Source organism: Nilaparvata lugens, chromosome 6 (assembly GCF_014356525.2).
Source record: "Nilaparvata lugens isolate BPH chromosome 6, ASM1435652v1, whole genome shotgun sequence".
Lineage (NCBI taxonomy): Eukaryota > Metazoa > Arthropoda > Insecta > Hemiptera > Delphacidae > Nilaparvata > Nilaparvata lugens.
The window spans coordinates 10730163-10751887 of NC_052509.1; the positions used below are offsets into that span (position 1 = coordinate 10730163).

The window sequence follows — 21725 nt, forward strand, 5'->3', positions numbered from 1 at the left end:
TGTTGGGTGTTGGGTTCTGTGTTTTTTGGTGATTTGATCTGGACGCATGCTCTAATGTGTAGTTTGTACTTATTTGTTGAGGTGGCGGTTTATAATTTCGGTTGTAATTGTTTTGTGTGTGATTTTTATGTGAGTTTAATCGATCACGGCCATCATAGTGATTCTTACGATTGCTCTGCTGGGCATAGTGGTTGGTTGTACGATTTTGAAATTTTTCATTATTCCAGTTACCATTTTGCCTGTGCTCATAGCGGCGTTCAAATTGAGGAGCAGATCGGTAGCGATCATATGATACCGTTTCATAATTTTGGCTGTTATACTGATTAAATTTTGAGTTATGTAGATTTGGTGCGTATCTCTGGTCTGAACGGTGGTTTGATATTGCCATTGCAGACTGTATGCCATATAAATGATTTATCAGCTGCTTACAATCAGTAATGGGTTGTGTGGCGAGTGCCATTCTAACTTGATACGGTAGCTTCTTTAAAATAATACTTGCTAATGCTGATTCATTAATGGGCTCGCTCAATTGAGAATTTTTAAACTGTAGGGCAGTGACGAAAGTGGTACATGCACCGTCTAAGTTAGGGTTGAAATCGCATGATATAATGTCCGCTAGCACGTCCAACTGTTTACTTCTGCTCCAATACTGTTCCAGGAAGACAGCGACAAACTCATCCAATGATGTAAATTCATGGGCTCTACTCCGAAAGAACATCAGGGGTTCGCCAATCAATAAATTAGTCAAACGAAGACGCCAAAAATTCCAAGAGGTAGGTGCAAGAGTTTGTACTAATTTTATCTGATCAATGAATGGTTGAGGTTGCAAATGGCGATCAGTATTATCAAATTTTCCCAGTCCTTGTAATATACTATGTACGTGAGGTTGTCTTTTTGAATCCCTTGAGGTCGTTGTTGAATATGATTTTCTAATGCTATTATTTTTTCCTGTGTTATCTGCCATTGACTATTATGTGTAATTTTATTTGCGTTTATTCTTGATTTAATTGAGTCAGAGTGGATTTTTGAATTAGTAGAGTTCCGTTTAAAGCTTTACAGGTTCTGTATTTTGATTTATGCTACCTTGCAGTTGGTTCATTTTTGTGGACATATTAATCTGTTTATTTTGTATTTCTTTAATACTGTTAATATTTTTGTCAACTGTAGTTGTTAAGGTTTGATTGGCAACGGTAATTTGTTTGTGGATTTCTTGGTGGCAATCGGCCTTAATGTTATTTGTTATATCCTGAATGGGTGTAGTGATTTGTGTGGTTAGGTTATCTATCCTTTCATTGAGTTCACATGTAACCGTATCCACCTTTCCGATAATCCTGCCGTAACTTTATCCTGACTTTCTTTTTGTAGGGTTATCATTGCTTTTAATTCTTCCTATGATTCTCTACTTTAGTTTCAATATTATCCAACCGTTGTTCTACTGATTTTATAGCGCCTGCGGTCTCTTTCATGCCCTGTTCCACTGTTTGTTTATTTTCCTCTTTTACTGTAGCAATCTCTTTTTTAATCTCCTGCATCTTATTATCCATTGTTTTTTGTAACATAATGTTGAAAGTACTGCTAGTTTGTTCCATTATTACCTTTTGAAGCGGATCTAACTCTGTGATTGAAAATATACTTTGTTTGCTCAGGTGTGACTCGGCCTCCGGCGATGCGGGTTCTGCAGGCTGCTCCTCGCCCCCTTCAAAGTTGATCTCTACTATCCGTTGATTCAATGGTGTGTCAGCGGCGTCGATTCGAGTGGATGATAGAGGTTGCAGACCTGGTGGATCGAAGACTATCGACCCGACGCTTCCTGGTTCCCTTTCTCGTGGCGTATTGGCATCTACCGTGGTGGGGTTTGATGTGCTTGGAGTCGACAAAGTGGGATCTGTGCAACCGCCGTACATATATGAAACTTCAGAGTTTGCGGGAGTGTGATTCATTATGTCAAATATGATAAATGCTAATTAAAAGTGATAAATGATAAGCGAAAATGCTTAAAAAAGAGACACAAACCAGGACTTACAGTGAAACAGTGATGTGTAAAGTGTTTGGATACTCATACAACAAGGTATTTATACTTAAGTTTTTTATATGCTCTAGCGCCCCCAATGTTTTGTTTTAATTTATTCTTGGCTAGTTTACAGGCTGTGACTTATTTTCCAACCGGCTTAAACACATAATATATTTTGACTAGAAAGTAATAGCAGTTTAGGCTTATAAAATATAATCTCTCTCTATAAACATGTATTTTTTTTTTTACAGTACTAATAATATAAAATTTTCTTTAAAACATATAATTTCTCTTTATTTAAAGCTATTGATTCCCCAAAAAGTAATACAAATTTCCTTCGCCAGTTTTCCTCAAAACTCGTATAAGTTATCTATAATTTTCAATATGGTTATTGACTTAATTTCAAATAATTATTCAATGAGCTTGGCTCTCATCATCAGTCCCACGTTGGTACGGCATGTCTTTATGTCACGTTATTCTTTATATTTAAATAACGATTAGCCTCCTGCTTGGCATCAGTCGGTAAAGCATGAGATTTGATATAATTATATAATTAGGTCGTGGTTTTTTAATAGGATTCAGTCTCAAAAATCTTGATAGGCCTAGATATGGGCTTCTCCTATAACTCTTGTAATTCAATAAAAAAATAAATATATATAATATGATACTTATACTATAGTGTTGAGGAATAAAAAATAAATTGCACACCATGAACGTTCATACATATATAAACAATAATGCAAAAAATAAATCGAGGCAAAAAATATAAAGAGCGATAAAAAAAAATAATATAAAATAGAACAATAATTGAAATCAATAAATATCACAGGCTAAACTTTATATTCTAGATTTATGGCACGAAGCATTACCATGTGCCTTTATCTTAAAATCATATGCATTCTTTTGCATGTAGTTGCGATATGCGCTTGCTAATACTTGTCGACTTAGACAATTCAATAAAAATGGTGCTTAAAATCAGCTTGATAAATTAGCCACTAATAATCCAAATATATATATTTTTTATCTCAGGGTGCAAGATTCGGCACCTGACGGAATAGGTAGAGCCATTCATCTAGTGAATTAGAGCTATAATAAATTATTGCAAATTGTATTGCAAAAAATTAAATATCATATGCATATGTTTTAATAGCCTAGATTTTGTACTTCTTTGATTTAATAGAAATTTCTGAAAAATTGATCTATATTTTTCTTTCAATGAAATACCTTTAATACTAATTTTACTTGCGCAAGTATTACTCTTATTAATTTCTTAATTTATAATAAAAAACCCTTTCGGCGAGCTAGCTTTGATCATCAGATTAATTCGAAGCACTAGGGCGCCCATCACTAATTCAAATTTATCACTCACGTGTCGAAAATCTTCTTGTAAGCCGCCGATGTCGATCCAACTCCATGTGGTCCGGGAATATGGTAGCCGGAATCGTCTCCTCCAAGGGGTTATAAATTTATTTGAAATTGAAAATGACTTCTGCTTCACAATAGCATCACGAAGTCTTTTAAGAAATTTAATAATTTGATTTAACTTTAACTTTTACAAAATCATTAGTAAGGTACTACGCTCTAAAATATTGGGGTCCTCTTATGGTGGCATTTGCTGGCGAGTGCTGGTTCTCCTTTCTCAAGTTTTACAGATCCTATTTCCGACTTTCAAATTAGCATAAAATTTAAATATCTTAGTCCTCCGCCATTTAGGTTCAAGTAGATCTTACAAAAATGCCAAAATATTGCTTAGATTGTATGATTAATAATTTCTTTGCTTTCGAGCCATATCGATAACATAGACTATATAACATTCAACATAGATTCCGAACATTTATAGAAATATATATAAATATTTTTGAATTGGCCTACAATTGCCGCCTATTAACTGCCGTTTTACTATTGGTGCATGCAAATTTTATTCGGTATTCATGCGCCTGGTACCTCTTATTTCCTGAATACATTAAATTATTTTTATTTGGTTTTTTATTTATGCTCTTTACATGCTAGCTAATATTCTATACATTAATATTAATTCCATGCTACTTAATAATTAGCCACGTGATCAGGTGTTTTTTCACATTGCACACCATCTGATTGCAATAAAGCTCTGCCAAGGGGTTTTGGTCAGATTCTACGTTTCTCGGTTTGATCGATCTCTAGGTCACCGATCCGTGAATACATGTACATAACCTCAATCTTCAAATATTTTATATAATAATCTATTTATGAGCAATAAAATTCCTTCAAATCCTTTTTAGGTTTTTGTACCATTTAGCCAGAACAAGCTGATGCTATCTAATCTTAGTTATTATCTATTTGGCGATATTAGCCAGTTACTTTATTTTCAGACCTATTACTGTTTCTGTTAGGGCTTTTTATCTACCCAGATTTAATACTTTACAGACTGTTGTATGTTTTATGTTCCCTGATGACTATGTCTATTGCACTATGTGTTTAACGACAATAAAGAATTCTATTCTATTCTATAGAAAGGTGGAGACGAGAAAGAGTGAAGAGATCTGGAGACGAATATGTTTTAGACAACATATATTGACATGTATATTCAAGATATTAGAAACTAGATGTAAGGAAAACATAAAAATGAAGATGGAAGTCAAAATTTTGGTACGAAAAGGAGATATAGAAATAAGAAGACGTGGAAAAGGAGAGAGATCTGAAGGCAAAGTTGTGTTGATGAGCAATATAAATATCGACAGCTCGTATCGACATAAATATATCGATAGTGAGATGATTAAATGTGGACTTGGCCTTATTTGGCAGAGAACTGCATATTATTCACCATCTGACTACAAGAGAGATGAGAGAGATCGGCACTAGAGTACCGCGAAAGAATCAATCACTTCTCATCACTTCGTTTTCTTCTTCTGTCTCCTTCCCGGTCTGAATCTTTGTTCTCTTAGTCTTCTTCATCACGCTCTTCCTCTTTCTTCTACATCTCTTGCTCTTCCTTCTTGTCATCCTTCTTATTCTTCTCCTTCTCCTCCACCTACACCTTCTCCGCCAATTACTTCTCCTCTTGATGTTCCTCATCGTCATCTTTCTCATCCTTCCCACCCTGCTCCTTCTCCTCCTTCTCCTTCTTCTTCTTCTTCGTCTTCTTCTTCTTCTCCGTCTTCTTCAGCTACTCTCACTCAATAAATTTGCACTTCCCAGATGAGGCGCTAACACAGATAAGATAGATTTCAGTGTCGAGTGGTTCATACTTATCTGAATGATCTAATGATATTATCGATGATGATTGAGAGGCGCCGCCAGCTTAACGTAACAAGTGGAGAGAGAAAGAGAGAGAGAGAGAGAGAGAGAGAGAGAGGAAGAGAGAGAATAGAATGGAATAGAATAGAATCGCTGCCTTTATTTTTTACCTAGGAGGGCAGAGTTAGGGCGGAGTGAGAGAGAGAGAGTAAGAGAGTGTATGAGAGAGAGAGAGGAGGAAAGAGTCGGAGAGAGTGAGAGAGAGGGAGTGGTGAGATTCGATCGCAGTTGATGTGAACAGAGATATAAAAAAAAGAGAGCAAAAGAATCGAGAAGAGCATAAAATACAATACCATAGAAAAAGAGAAAGAAATGAGGATACTGCCTGATCAACGTTAAAATACAATACGGGACCATAGAAATTCATTTGCCTGATTTGACAGGGAATTAAAACATTTGAAGAGGAGACGAATATGAAATCGACTTATCAAGGATATTAATCTATTTTACAAAAAGTTATATTCATACAAGTTGGAGTGAGAATAGAATTCAAGTGCGACTATTTAGAGAAGGAGGGACAAGTTTGTTCATGGAGAGTTAGAGAAAGAGGGAATAGTTGAAATAGATGAGATGAGACGGTATAAAGAAATAAATCAAACTGGAATTGTTGAAAGAGAGAGAAAATATGAGAAAGTGTTGATGGGAGAATAAAATGGAGAGGACGATGAAATAGAAACATCATTAGCAGCGGATGAAGGGGTGACAATACCAAAGAGAGAGAATCACAAAATAAGGAAGCATGGGAAAGAGGGAGAAAGAACCACGAAATAAGGAAGCATGGAAGAAAAAAAAGGGAGAAGGAAGGATAAAACGAGAGGAAGGATTTGTAGAGAAAGAAATGAGGATACTGCCTGATCAACGTTAATATTCTGTAATAGGCAAAATATCCACTCTACCACTATACTCAGTGTCAACATGAATATAAATTAATCGAAACCAACGATTTACCTTTTGAAGAAAACACTTCATGTTGCAAATAAATTGATATTGAAGCCTCATTACCCCGATTTAAAATAATTGTGCATGATCGCGAGCAACATTATGTCGCAGACATTAATTTATGAGCATGAAGAACTTTCTAGACTTGAGAATGAATACCATTAAGCGACAGTAATAGATCAGATACAAACTTGTGGTTGTTTGTGGTAATAGGCTCTGATATAACCACAAGTCTTGTAAAATGTAGAAGATGTGAGACTTCACTCTACTCTAATTATTTATTTATAGTGAGGTACACGTTATAATGGCAGTGTTTGATTAGCAATGGTATTGCTTTACTTGTCTTTCATTCAAAAAAGCGGATAGCGCTATCCTTTTCTAGCTTTGCTTTGTTCCCAGATCGTCCTCTAACAATGTAAAATAATTAATTGATTAACAAAATATTTCATCCTTATGAAAATCTCTTCTTCTTCTTCTGACTTCCACGGTATAGGCATGATTGCCTGCTCCGGTCTTTAAAATAGCCTTGGAAATTGAAATTTATCAAAAATATAATTGAAATTTAACTTTAAAATCATGTCTAGTTTTAAGACCACCTTTTCCTTGGTCTTTCAACGTCTCTCTTACCTGCTGGTTTATAGCTGAGTGCTTTCACAGGGATTCTTCCGGTTGGCATTCTGTCGATGTGCGCTTTCCGTCTATTTCGATATTTTTTAATTTCTTCATTCAGTGGTTCAACCTTAAGCTCCTCTTGAATGTCCTCATTCCGGAGTGGATCCAATCCTGTGCATCCCCTTTACACTCCTTAGAAAACGTATCTCAGCCGCTTGGATTCTGCTGATTTATTTCCTACCTAGTACCCATGATTCCATGAAAAGTAATTGGTCGAGGAAAAACACGCTCCTATTGGGCGGGGCGTATCTCAGCTGAGCCAATGGCAGCCTTTCTCCTTGTTGTGACAGTTAAACCAAATATTATACGACTCCATTTTCCTTATATGGATTTTCTGTTGCTAAATTTTAATCACAATTAAATGGCATGAGAACCAAGTATAGAAGGTTTTTTCGAGTTGAAGGCTTCTTCGATTAGTTCTCGTGGAATATAATCACAATTAAAATTTACCAAGCTTTTAGGCAACCGGTACTGAGTATTCTGGAGATTGACACTGTTTCAACAAACAAAATAATTACTGGTGAGGTTAAAGTTCTTTTGAAAACTGATTTTGACAACTAAAATTTGTCTCATTCATTATTAGACATGCCACAATATACATACTACAAACATACTACCTCGCATATAAGGAAGCTGAATATAGCTTCAAATCTGCATAACAACAAAAACTTGTTTTCAAAATTAATACTCAACTAATTTAGTTAATCACATTGAACAATTAATTACGACATAGCAGTCAGGTTTTTATATAAATAAAAGCTATTAGCTTCTACTTACATTAGTGTAGCGCTTTCGGACACTAGGCCCTTCATCAACACTGGCTGTCACTTCCGTTGTTGAATACATATGGTTAGTAAGCAGCGTGGGTTGTGGGAGTGGCGGGAATTTTTTGAACTGTTGGCGGCAGGGGTGGCGGGAATGTTTTGAATTTGTGGATTATTGGAGTAGGAGGTTGAAGAGGCTGAGTGATTTGAAGTTGGTTTGCTCATTAAGGATGTTGTGGGGGTCGCTTTTAGTATGTTTATATATTTCAAATTGTTCCAAGGTGTTTGGTTCAGGCCTTTTGTTTCCGATGTGTAGAATTTTTAAATTTGTGGCTATGTCTGTGTAGGTGTGATTGTTTCCTATCAAGTGGGTAGCAAATGCTGATTCGGGGTTGTTGATGTGTTCTTTGAATCTTTTTTAAAATGAACGGCCGCTGTGCCCAAGTTAGTATTTTTGGCAATTTGAACAGTTGAGTTTGTATACCCCTGGGTTCTCGTATAAGTTTTGTTTCTGTTCTCTTCAACTTCAAATCACTCAGCCTCTTCAACCTCCTACTCCAATAATCCACAAATTCAAACATTCCCGCCACCCCTGCCGCCAACAGTTCAAAAATTCCCGCCACTCCCACAACCCACGCTGCTTACTAACCATATGTATTCAACAACGGAAGTGACAGCCAGTGTTGATGAAGGGCCTAGTGTCCGAAAGCGCTACACTAATGTAAGTAGAAGCTAATAGCTTTTATTTATATAAATACCTGACTGCTATGTCGTAATTAGTTGTTCAAAAGTGAATATTTAACAAGCAGTTCGTAATGGAATCAAACAATGAAGAGTAATTTAGTTAGTTGTTCCTTCTTTCTCCTTTTGTTTAAAACACCGATCATGGCATAAACTTCATCAATAAGGTGATTTATGTTGACAAATAAATTTCAAATAGAAACATTCCAAGAGTGTGAGGCTTGAATCTTATACTGTATTTCATATTTCTTTTCTTTTAACATACTTGGGTAGAGTTTTCAAGTGTTAATAATATATGAATAATATATGTGACTTTCAATTCAATTCAAATCAATTTATTTTCCATTTTTTACAATATATACAGAGCATGAAATTGCCATAGTTGCTGAAATAATTACCATATAAATAAAATATAAAAATCATACCCTGAAGAACATTACAAAAAATCATTCTATATGGAAAATAATCCCAAAGGTTACAAAACCTGTTTGGACAGAAAAATATTTCCAGAATTGGAGAATTTCAGATGTGTGATTGGTAAAATAAATAGGCATCAAACACTTCTCTCTTCTCTGAATTTCATAGGATATAACTTATCTTTGAAAATTTCATAATCTTCTTTCTTTTTCCGTGTCATGTAATACCACATTCAAATCCAATTCTACATAACAGTATTTAGCCATTCCAATAAATATTCCAACACATTCCTCATTAATTAGCCCAGGTCCATGTCAGAGAGAACTTATAGGATTGACTAGGAGATTGTTTATTCAATGTCCATGTGTAAAAGCCAATCTAACAGATATTTATGAATGAATTCCAGTCAAAACACCCCATAACACTCTCTTAATGAGAACGTGAGTAAAATGTGTAATGGTGTTAACACACGATAGTTGAGTGTTTTCAAAAACTAGTTACAATATTTTAAACGTGTTTAAACGTGCTTGTTTTACAAGCAGTAATCTCAGTTGACTTTCAACTGATAGTGGAGTCTGAAAGTTCACTAAGTACTTTTAGTGAGGTCTACGTTATAGCGGCAGTGTTTGATTATCAATGGTATTGCTATCCTTGTCTTCAATTCAACAAAGCGGATATCGCTATCTCTTTCTCGCTTTGCTCTGTTGCCAGATCGTCTTCTAACAATGTGGAATTAACAATAAACTAACAAAATATCTCATCTTAATAATGAAAATTCATTATGAAATTATTCAAAAATATAATTTCTTGCCTTAATAAAATATAATTGATTATTTTAAACGAGGATGAACAGTTAATATTACATCAATAAACCTGTATCAGCTACCGTCTATAGAAAGAATTGACAAGACTGAGGATCGGCAACGTTGTTCTCCTATCTTTCTCCACTGCCTTTATAACGTGGACTTCACCATAGTTAAGTCTGTTAAAGTAGCTAAGTTCACGTGATAGTGTGCTTAGTGCTTAGTTGAAGCATTAAGCAAAGGTAGAAGTGGACTTGAAGATACTTAATTCAACGATTTCCGCAATATTCAATTTGATTGTATCTTTATTTCTGTTTCTCATACTATCATACCAATGTTACCTCTACCATATTCACTTGTCTCTCTCTATTTCTCCTTCTTCTCTCTCTATAGTGAGGTCCACGTTATATGGCAGTGTGGAGAAATATAAGAGAACAACGTTGCTGATCCTCTGTCTTGTCAATGCCTTCCATAGACGGTATCTGATACAGGTTTATTGATGTAATATTCAGGGCCGGTTTCCGAGCTCGGGATTTGACTAAGTTCTAGACTTTAAACATCTGGAGTCAGAAAATTGGCTTTCCGAAACGCGGCGAAGTCGTAGTCATTGTCACAGTCACGTTTGAATTAAATTTCAAAAAACTAGGAAATTAAACACAAAAGAAAATAGAGAGAGAATAGTGTAAAGTTTCAGCTATTTTTAATTATTTATAAATGTTTAATTTCGTCAAGGGAAAACGTTTTCAATCATAGAAATGAGAAAACAAAAACTGTGACTACTGTTATAAAAATTGCGACTACGCCTCGTTTTGGAAAGCTAATTTTCTGACTCCAGCTGTTTAAAGTCTAGAGCTTACGTAAATCCCGAGCTCGGAACCCGGCCCTGACTGTTCATTCTCCTTTGAAATAATCAATTATATTTTATCCTTCAAATATAACACTGGGGTCCATTGTACCCCACTGATATTTCTTCTTGTGATATCTCAGTAACAAGTATAGAGGGGATATTTTTGCTTCATGTAAATTCAGCTGGCAGTCCTGTCAATACGTTGCAACGTCAAAAATGACCAGTCGACTCCAGATAGTGAAGCAGTAAACAATTTGATTGTGTTTGGGGTTCATCAGACCCCAGTGTTTTATCTACGTTAGTTTCTTTTCAGCATGCAAAGGACATAAAAACAAAAAATAGGTGCTCAAACTGTGGAAAGCCATTGTGTGAAGAACATAGAACGATGATTTGCAAGGAGTGTGTTGAAGATAATCCAGGACAAAATTGAATAGTATATGTTTCATGCAATCTCTGTTTGTCTTTTGCGTGTTTTCATATCATGAAATTGACAATAATCAAGAGGTAGTGTAAGGAAAACCAATAAAGTTATGTGACTTTTTTCCCTAGAATATTAAAGTATGACTATTTTTCTTCAAGAAAATGTATGGTTTGATTGATTATTCAGTATTGTATGTTGGAAATGTGGTAATTAGTAATTGAATACATTTTGAATTTTGAAAATGACAGAAGATTGAATAACAATTTTTCAAACTAATTGAAATAAAAGTTTTTGTGTTTAAACCTGGTAAAATAAGCTCAAATAGAACATTTATATCGATCCTAATGAGTATAATTCTCAAAAAATCAGAAATAACCGAAAAATAGTCAATTTAAAGAATGGGGTCCACTGGACCCCACTGTTATATCCATTTAACTTTTTTGAGGTGTTATACAAGAAGGTTATTAAACAGGAAACTATATTTTTCCATAATTTCATAATGAATTCTCAAATTAGAATGAAATAGTTTGTAAATTAATTATCAATTCTACATTATTGAAAGACGATCTGGCAACAGAGCAAAGCGAGAAAGAGATAGCGCTATTAGTTTTGTTTAATGATAGACATGGATAGCAATACCATTGCTAATCAAACACTGCCATTATAACGTAGACCTCACTATAGCTGGCAAATTCTCTGTACACGAGGTGAAATTCAATTTTCTTGTATTATATTCAATAATTTATTCTCCCTTTCGAATTCCCTATATTCCCTAAATCAGAGCCACAAGGCTTTAAAGTGAGGTCCACGTTATAATGGCAGTATTTGATTGACATTGGTGTTGCTATCCTTGTCCCTCATTCGACAAAGCAACTAGTGCTATCCTTTTCTAGCCTCACGTGTCCATCATTCGACGAAGCAGATAGCGATATCCTTCTCTAGCTCCGTAACCTTGCCAGAAGGTAACACTTTTTGCCAATGAAGAAATATATTTTATCAACAAAATATTTTATTTTAAATTATGAAAATTTATTATTATATTATTGAGAAATATATTCCCTTGGTCAATAGAATACAATCTTCGGTGTGAAAATATCTAGGTATTTTATTCATTATAATTGACAATTTATTACACTTGTTCAATGAAAAATATTATGAATGAATGATACTGAGTTGTTTATGGAAACATGTTTCATGGTATAACCTGCTATGCTTTGACAATATCTATTCTCCTCATCCAGTATTTATAACTACCATAATATTATTTTCTCAATACTTCCTTCCTCATTATTCATAAATTTACTGTCTTCATCTACAGTTGATCTACTTACTTCCATTGCATCCTCTCCTACTCTATAACTGTCACCCCTTCGAAACATATGTTTTCGAATCTGAAGGTGCGTACAGATCTTTGCGCCACAAACACGCGCATTTCGATCTCATCAGCTGATATCTGTATCTACTGTTTCTGTACAAAGCAAGCATCAGCTGATGGAAAGTGAAATGAGCGTGTTCGTGGCGCATAAGTCTGTACGCACCTTTATATTTTTATCATGTCCACTACATTTGGCTCTAGAATATAATTTTCCTGGCTCATCAAAACATTAATAGTTTGTCAGGAGTGTCGAATCTGCTGATTTTTCTATAGTAAGCCAGAAAGATAAATTAAATTTATGATCGAAGATGAAAAGAATGAATGAAACTACGTGAGGAAGATCTCAAAAGAACCAAGAATTCTTTTATCTGCGATAGAATCTGTTCTAACAATTTCGTTAGGCTTCCACTTCAGCTCAAGCGATGTCTCACAGATTTGGCCTCTCTATTCTAAACTTTCAAACTGTTTATCGACAGAGGAGATCAGTGCAGACTTTATCGGTCACGAATAATTTATCGAAATGCAGTATTAAACTCAGGAGAAGATGGAAAGAAGAAGAAAGATAAAATGGAGAATACCCAGGTTGCGGAGAAGAAGAAGAGGGAGAAGAAGGAGACGGAGGACAAGGAGGTGGAGGAGGAGAAGGAGGAGGAGGAGGAGGAGGAGATGAAGAAGAGGGAGGAGAAGGAGAAGGAGGACAAGGAGGTGGAGGAGGAGGAGGAGGAGATGAAGAAGAAGAAGAAGAAGAAGAAGAAGAAGAAGAAGAAAAAGAGTGGAATTTAGTATGTTTTGCATGTCAATTGGCAGATGGTGGAGAGGTCATAGGTCATGAGGTCAGGTGCCAGAGATGAATAAATTGAATTCCAGCACAAGTCAGTCAGCAGAGATTGATCTAATCTGCTGATCGAGAGAGCTCCAGCTGCTGAATCGAATCTTTCAATTCAGCTGAAATATGTCCGACGAAAATTTGAAACGTTCCCGTGAGAAATCACTGAAAATCTGTGAATCCTTTGGAAAGTCGGAACATAGAGAGAATAAGATATCATAAGAAGTTATCCCATGGTATGAGGCGCTCATGTTCCAAATTCCAAGTAGATTTTTTGTCGATTACTGTCGACTACTGTCGATTGTTACTGTATTGGCTGAGAGAGAGTGTATGAACGGCTCACTCAGTATGAGAGGCATCAGAGAATCAGAGTCACATAGCTTCATGAGAAGAACTTTAATGAGGTTCACGTTATAATTTCTGTGGACAAAAATAGGAGAGCAGCGTTGCCGATTCTCTGCCTTGCCATTTCCTTTTGAAAGCTGATACTTGATACCGATATATCTGATGTAATATTAACTGATCATTTTTGCTTGAATTGATAAATTATATTTAATTTGTAAAGAATGTAAGTTATTGAATGATTTAATAATACATTTTCATAAAATTGTCAGTTCATTATAATTCAAAATTGTTGTGAAATTATATGATAATGTTGGGGAGCTAGAAAAAGATAGCCGTATCGGCTTTGTCGAATGATAGACAAGGATAGCAACACCAATTTTAATCAAATAATGCCATTGTAACCTGGATCTCACTATAGGAAGATGATACTAGTATGATACATGGATGATAGACAAGGATAGCTACACCAATGTTTATCAGATACTGTCATTATAACGTGGACCTCTATCTCACTATGGGAAGATTATACTAAGATTATAGAAGGGAGATAAACAAGGATAGCAACACCAATGTTAATCAAATATTGCCATTATAACCTGGATCTCACTATAGGTGGACTATCGGATTCAATCACTACTTCCGTAAACAAAGCCGTAGTGCATTCGTGTGACGTCAGCACAGGTAGGGCCTGCACCAATAAAAACACTAGCTGATATAGATCAGCTGAAATCAAAAAATTTTTTTATTGATGTGGGAGCTCTACCTTTTCTGACGTCACACGAATGCACTACCGCTTTGTTTACGGAGGTAGTGATTGAATAGACAGTGAAACTTAGAACTTCAACGCCCTATACAATGTGATATCCTATTATGCTTTCTTTCCTCTACGGTTGCATGAACTGAAGATACTGTAGGAAGAGAATAAATATTAGGATTATGAAGGAGAGAAGAGATTCGAAAAATATGAAGAAGGAGTTGTACTAATTATTTGTTTCGCTCATTGCATTTGATATTTCCCTCAATAGCAGTAGAATATTTTTCACTATACATGGATAAGAGTCGTATGATTGACTCATAGTTGGCTCAACTAGATGAAAGGCTGCTATTGGCCGAGCTACGGCACGCTCCGCCCAATGGAAGCGTATCTTGTCTCAGCCAATGATAGCCTTCCACCTTCAAGATTTAGCCAACTACCAATCATATCATGAAAGAATAAATTATTCGTGTATCCGTTCATTGTATACTCTCCAATATCTCATGTTTATGATTCTTCTAGTTTATTATAAATAGTTACAATTATTGAAAATCAATGGTTTAACATCTGAAACTCGTTTCTCAAATTCTTGATAAATACGTTTATGTATCAACTGAATTCCACAATGAATGAATCAGTCCATATTATGAAGAATGATTAAATTATGTAGAAGGGCCTATTAGAACAGGAGATTATATAAGAATATCCAGTCTATGCTCTCCGACTATAACTGCATGTAAAGACAGAGATATTTAGATGTACAAAATAGGATAAGAAAAGGTAGAAGCTAAATAAATAAAAATATGAGAAACAGAAAACTAAAAAAAGTGCGGTGTTTGGTCGTTTGAAGTTTGTCGCTTACTTGAAGAGGTAGACAAAACTTTACTACGTAGCCTACTTAGTCTACTCCAACTCTTTTCTAATCTATTTTACATTCTACTACTCTACTAACTTATTCACTCTATTTTACTCATTCACTGTCTTCTACTTATTCACTCTCTTTCACTTATTTACTTATTCACTTCTTATATGCTCCCTTTCCACCCCCGGAGAAGACCCCAGACACAGGACCTTTCTAAGTTACAGAAGAGACTAGCATTCCAAGACTCACCCAACACACATAACTTGAAAGCAAACAATCATGACTTCTCCAGTTTAAATACCATGACAAATACGTCATGGTCTAACCTTTGACATGTGCTGTATATCTTTTCACGTTGGGAACACTTGTTGATTCAATAAATGTGAGAAGAATACTAAATTCTACAAAAATATTAGAGTACAAAGAATACTGTAGGGAATATGCGTGTTTAGGTGAAATTCCCTTTTTTCTGGAAGAGGCATTTCATGATTTTCTAAACAAGACCTTGAATGTTTATATCAAACTAATGAACCTGAAAATTATTCCATAGAGAAAAGATAGCAATAGCAAAAGAAGATATTCCATGGAATAGGTCGTTCATGTTCAAAATTTGAAGCTGAATTTTTGTTAACTGAAGCAGACTACTGTCTATTATTACTGATTTGGCCGAGTTAAGAACGAGTGTAAGAACGGCACAGTAACGTCTTTTTTATTCCGGGCAAACATTGTTTGTCAAACATAATAAAATTTTTCCAAACTTTTTCAACAAACATGTTTGTCGAACATTTGTTCAGTGTGGACATGATTTGAGTCACACACACACACACACATCAATTTTTGTTCGCACGGTATTTTTCCGTCCTTATTGAATTAAACAGATGATTTCATAGTATATTTCGCACCTTGAGCAGAAAATTAGATTTTTCCGGCTCGAAATCAGTTTTCAAGTCCGAGGCCGTAGGCCGAGGAATAGAAAAGATTGAGAGCCGGAAAAACATTTTTGCCCGTGGTGCGAACGCTATTTTTAGGCACACACAAAAATAAACAATATATATATATATGAGAATGGTTGTTTACTAAGCAGAAGTGGAAGGTGATAGCTCTAGCAAATCTGAGGTAATCTGAATATCAGGAAATTGTCCAAGTATTTTTATTTTTTATCCTGATATGTCTAAATAACCTGAAAGATGATGTTCAATTATGTGGGAGGTTGAGTTTATACTTTTTTATTCTTTCAAATGACAATAAGATGATATTATTAGTCTATAAATGTTCTAATTATTGAATAATGAACACAAATAAAGAAAAGTTTTTTGATCAGCTGTTTTTTGATCACCTTTCTTAGTTACGTGTTAGCGGCTAGAAAGGGTACTCTTTCCGGCATAGGCCGGAAAGAAACCTGTTCTGACGTCAGACGAGAATCTTCTGCAAACAATGTCCTTCAGATCTACGTAGGGACCAAAGACCTTAAAGAGATATAGACCCACAGAATGCCTATGCCTTCCCAATGATAGCTCTTACTTGAAATTGAAGGCCGCCATTGGGGTATTTTAGCATGAGATATTATATCTACTGTATATATTTGTAATATTATAGTATACAAAGGCCCCCTCAATGGCCAACAACTGGAAAACAGCTGCTTTCTGTGCAGTGTGGCGAGAACATGATTGTTTTTCGAACATTTCTTCAGTGTGGACACGGTTTGAGTCACACACACACACATCAATTTTTGTCCGTACGGTATTTTTCCGTCCTTATTGAATTCAACAAATGATTTCAAACAGATGATATTTGTCAAGTTCAGTTTAATCTGAGGACGGAAAAATATCGGACGTACAAATATCGATGTCTGTGTGCGGGTCTTACCAGCGTCACATAGATTCACCAAAAACAACTACTAGGACTATTATAAGCTTGAGTTATCAACTCCCTACACCATGGATACCTTCTTGTGCTATCTTTCATATATGATTCTATTAACATATTCAGTTTCCACTAATATTTCTAGTGAATTAGCTCAAATTCCATTGAAATATCTCTACTACGTCTTCGTCTAGTTCTACTTCTATTTGAGAATACTGAAATTCCATTGAAATATCTCCACTACATCTTCCTCAAATACCTAGAACTCACCGACCGCATTGAACCACAATAAATCAGAAATGATAGTTTCCATTTACGTCCGTAACAAATCTATATAAGCTGCATCAAACTCGCCCGCCAGTCAGTTGACCTTTGCGTCAGAAAGGCAGAACATCTGTGCCGGTAAAACCAAGACATCTGAATAGATGACCACAATTTTTCTCCTCTTCCTCATTTTTACGAAAGACACCAGAAAAAAATGCAACCCGAAAAAACTAAGATAAATGACACTGCAAGAACAGGAGTCTAGTGTACAAAAAACAAAAAAAGCCATTAGTGGGTATTTATTTCCTTGATAAGTACCGTTGGTATGCGCTTTTAACGTTGTTTCAGTTCACAAGTTAAATTCCGGTTGAAGATTGTAATCCTAACTCTTAATATAATAATATAACACTCATTCTAGTTCACGAATTGGAATTTTGTTCCGAGATTATAAGTTATAGTGAAGTCCACGTTATAATGGCAGTGGAAATAGATAGAACAACGTTGTCGATCCACTGTCTTGTCATTGCCATTATAGACAGTAGCTGATACAGGTTTATTTATATAATATTAACTGTTTATTTTTGTTTAAAATAATTAATTATATTTTATTAAGCAAGAAGTTATGTTTTTCAATAATTTCATTATGAATTATCATAATTAAGAATAAATATTTTGTCGATTAATATTAATTCTACGATGTTAGAAGGCGATCTGGCAACAGAGCAAAGCGATAAAGAGATAGCGCTATCCGCTTTGTTGGATGATGGACAAGGATATCAATACTATTGCTAATCAAACACTGCAATTATTATAACGTGGACCTCACTATATTGATATAATAACTTATCTATAATAGCTATATCTACAAAGGTTGCAGCTCAAATGAATTTTCGAGAACTTAATTTTTCTTGTTAGAATTTATCATGTTGGTTATTCTGAAAGAATTTAGTGCTGAATATGTGAGCTATGTAAACTAGATCACTTTAATAAAGGAGTGGAATGTGAACAAGAATACTTGAATCAAAACTAACTGGAAATTTTGGATTTATGAAGTCATTTGGAAAAGGAGTAGAAGAGAATGTGGGAGAAGACACATATTCTGGAGAAGACACAAATTCTGGAGAAGGTGAACAAAGAGAAAAAATTACAGAAGAGAGGAAAGAGAAGTGAGAATTTTTCCATGTGTTGGACATATCTATACTGTAATTTTTTCTCTAAATTGGAAATTTGGTTCTCAACTCAACAGACAAGTGAAGAAAGTGATCAATGCAGCAAACAAGTTTTTGATTCATTTCTACTTCAAAACTCGAAACTATAGTGAGGTCCACGTTATAATGGCAGTGTTTGATTAGCAATGGTATTGCTATCCTTGTCTATCATTCTTTTTTCTTTCGATTTTTAGTTTGCCAAGTTCCAATTCGCCATGGTTCCAGTTCGTTATACTTTGCTCAAGAGTGTTTGGTTTTGAAGCATCTAATCTACTTTGGGAAAATAATAATTAAGGACTGCAAATTTTGTGAAGTGAACAACTACAAGACTTGACCTATTTCGGACTATGTATAACCTTATCTAAATTTGGGAGAGGAATAGCACAAGGTTACCTTATTTTTCCTCTCCCTATGATGTTCTTATTGTATGAATCAATATAGAATAAAGTGGTCATCGATCAAAGCAGTAGTTCAGACCACGTGATGCGTCAAACATTAAATTATATTCTTCATCAATTCATGTCCAGCTTGTGCTGGTTAGGATTTCGTCATGTATTCTGTATTCCAGACAAGCCAATTTCATCCTTTATAATGTAGCATAGATTATATTAGAGTTATTTATTTATGTATGTTACAATAGATGGATAACTATCAAAATATATCCCTAATATTTAATCAGAAAGCACAGTATTCCATTAAATGAAAAAGACTGAGAAATTGTCAAAAAACCTTTGATTTATTGATAATTAGAAAGACCGGTTTCGGTTATTACACCATTGTCAATCTCTGATAATCAGTTTATCAGAGATTGATAATGGTGTAATAACCAAAACCGGTCTTTCTAATTATCAATAAATCAAAGGTTTTTTGACAATTTCTCAGTCTTTTTCATTCAATATGAATAATTATCACAATATCAACTTCTCAACTACACAAAAAGCACAGTATTCCAGTCTTCTTGATTTCTCCTCTTCCTCGTTCATTCCAAATTTCCTTGTCCATCATATTTATCGTCCTCTCATATTATTTTCTCAGGCACCAGCTATATAATATAGCAGACATTAGCTACATAGCTTACATTCAGCACATAATACAAATAGTCTACCGTATTCTGTGATTTAGGCTGGTCACACACCGATTAGTAAAGACAAGACTAGTCACGTTTAGTCACAACACTTCACATAGTTGCTTATGAAGACATGTCTCATTGCAATGACTAATCAGTGTGTGTTGCGTCATGAGCAGCAATGTGAAGTATTGTGACTAAACGTGACTAGTCTTGACTTAACTGATCAGCTGTTTGATATAGCACACATTAGCTACATAGCTTACATTTAGGCAGGTCACACACCGAATAGTCAAGACAAGACTAGTCACGTTTAGTCACAATACTTCACATGGTTGCTTAAGAAGACATGTCTAATTGCAATGACTAATCAGTGTGTGTTGCGTCATAAGCAGCAATGTGTAGCATTGTGACTGAACGTGGCCTAGCCTTGTCTTAACTGATCAGTGTGTGACAGCCTTATAGAACACATCCATAGCTATATAAATAGCACACACATACACACGCAACCTCCATTCATATCTAATAAACATCTGCCAGCGGGATACTGCAAGGACCAGTCCTGGTGCACTTCGAAACTAAATTATAATAATTCGAACAATAATTTTTAATTGGAGTAAGATCTTCGACTCGCTGTGAACATCACAGAACTGGTTTCAATTATTGACCAGCCTGGGAAACCAGTTGGTTTGCTAATAAACTGTATTTATAGTCGCAAACTTGAAGGATGCTGTACCAACGATTAATCAAACGCGTTAGTTATGTGTAAAAAGTGTGAGTGATTAGATTGAACTGTCTTGAGAGTGTCGGGATAATGTGGTTCAACTTGATGTAATAATTGTGGTTAGGCACGATTAATATTTTTGTATCAGGTCTGTTACAAATTACAACATCATAAAAGCTATAAATACTGTAACGTGATGAAGATTTCAAAATGAAAAAAATCATAAATTGCATTTTTAACTTTAATGTGGGTCGTACAGAAGTTGTATTTTCAGAAAAAAACAAATTAGTATTTATTGGTATACTATGAAACGTCAGGTCAGTTACAACGTCTTAAAAGCTATAAATACCGTAAGGTGATGAAGATTTCAAAAGGAAAAGAATCATGAAACCACTTTTATTTTCCTTGCCCTATTACCATAGGTAAAGAAAGTATTGCTTTCCAAAAAAAAATTAAGGTACCCTAATTTAAAGTTTTCTATACGTTTCAAGGTCCCCTGAGTTCGAAAACATGATTTTTGGGTGTTGGTCTGTGTGTGTGTATGTGTGTATGTATAAAAAAAATTAAGGTACCCTAATTTCAAGTTTTCTATATGTTTCAAGGTCCCCTGAGTCCAAAAACATGATTTTTGGGTGTTGGTCTGTGTGTGTGTATGTGTGTATGAGTGTATGTCTGTGAACATGATAACTCCATTCCTAATCAACCAATTGACTTGAAATTTTAAACTTAAGGTCCTTATACCATGAGGATCCGACAATACGAAATTCAATAGAATTCAATCCAAGATGGTGGAAAAAATGACGGATGATTACTAAAAAACCATGTTTTTCACGGTTCTCTCGAAAACGGCTCTAACGATTTTCTTCAAATTTATAACATGGATAGCTATTCATAAGCCCTATCGACTGACATGAGTCTTATTTCTGGGAAAATTGCAGGAGCTCCGTAATATTCTTGAGAAAAATGGCGGATAATTACTGAAAAACCATGTTTTTCACGATTGGTTCAAAAAGGACTTGACCGATTTTTTCAAATTCATACCCTAAATAGTTATTTTATCAGCAGCCTGCTCTATTAACTTGCATGAGTCTCCTTTCTGGGAAACTAATGGGGGGTCCACCCCATCCTTGTGAAATGGACTTTGTAACCTCCTTCTCGTGCATGAGGTAGGTAGGTAGAGCAGTTCATGAAATGAACACATAGTTGAGATATTTCATCTGTAGAACTGTTTTGACGACTTTTGAAAAATATCGAATTTCAAAATTTACACAAAGGAAAAAGTACTCTGAAAACAATTATATATACACTTATACAGTAGTCTATTGGTAATTTCAAATATGTTGCTGCCAATCGTCATTATGTTATTCCCCTAAATTATTCTCCTTTAAGAATGGGGCTTACATTTCAATGAGCAAGGAAAGTTGTGTGAGTGCGCCACACCAGATTTTTAAACTTAATGTAGGTCGTACAGTAATTGTGTCTGCAGAAAAAAACAAATTTAGTATACCATGAATTTGGAAACATTATAATATTATGGTTTCATTATT

At 35.0% G+C, this 21725-nt stretch overlaps 1 protein-coding gene across 1 annotated transcript in view; it reads right to left on the bottom strand.

Moving 5' to 3' along the window:
* The window catches only part of LOC111057931 (laminin subunit gamma-1), a gene marked incomplete in the record, with an annotated part of 302675 nt that overhangs the window by 259505 nt on the left and 21445 nt on the right, over positions 1 to 21725 (bottom strand).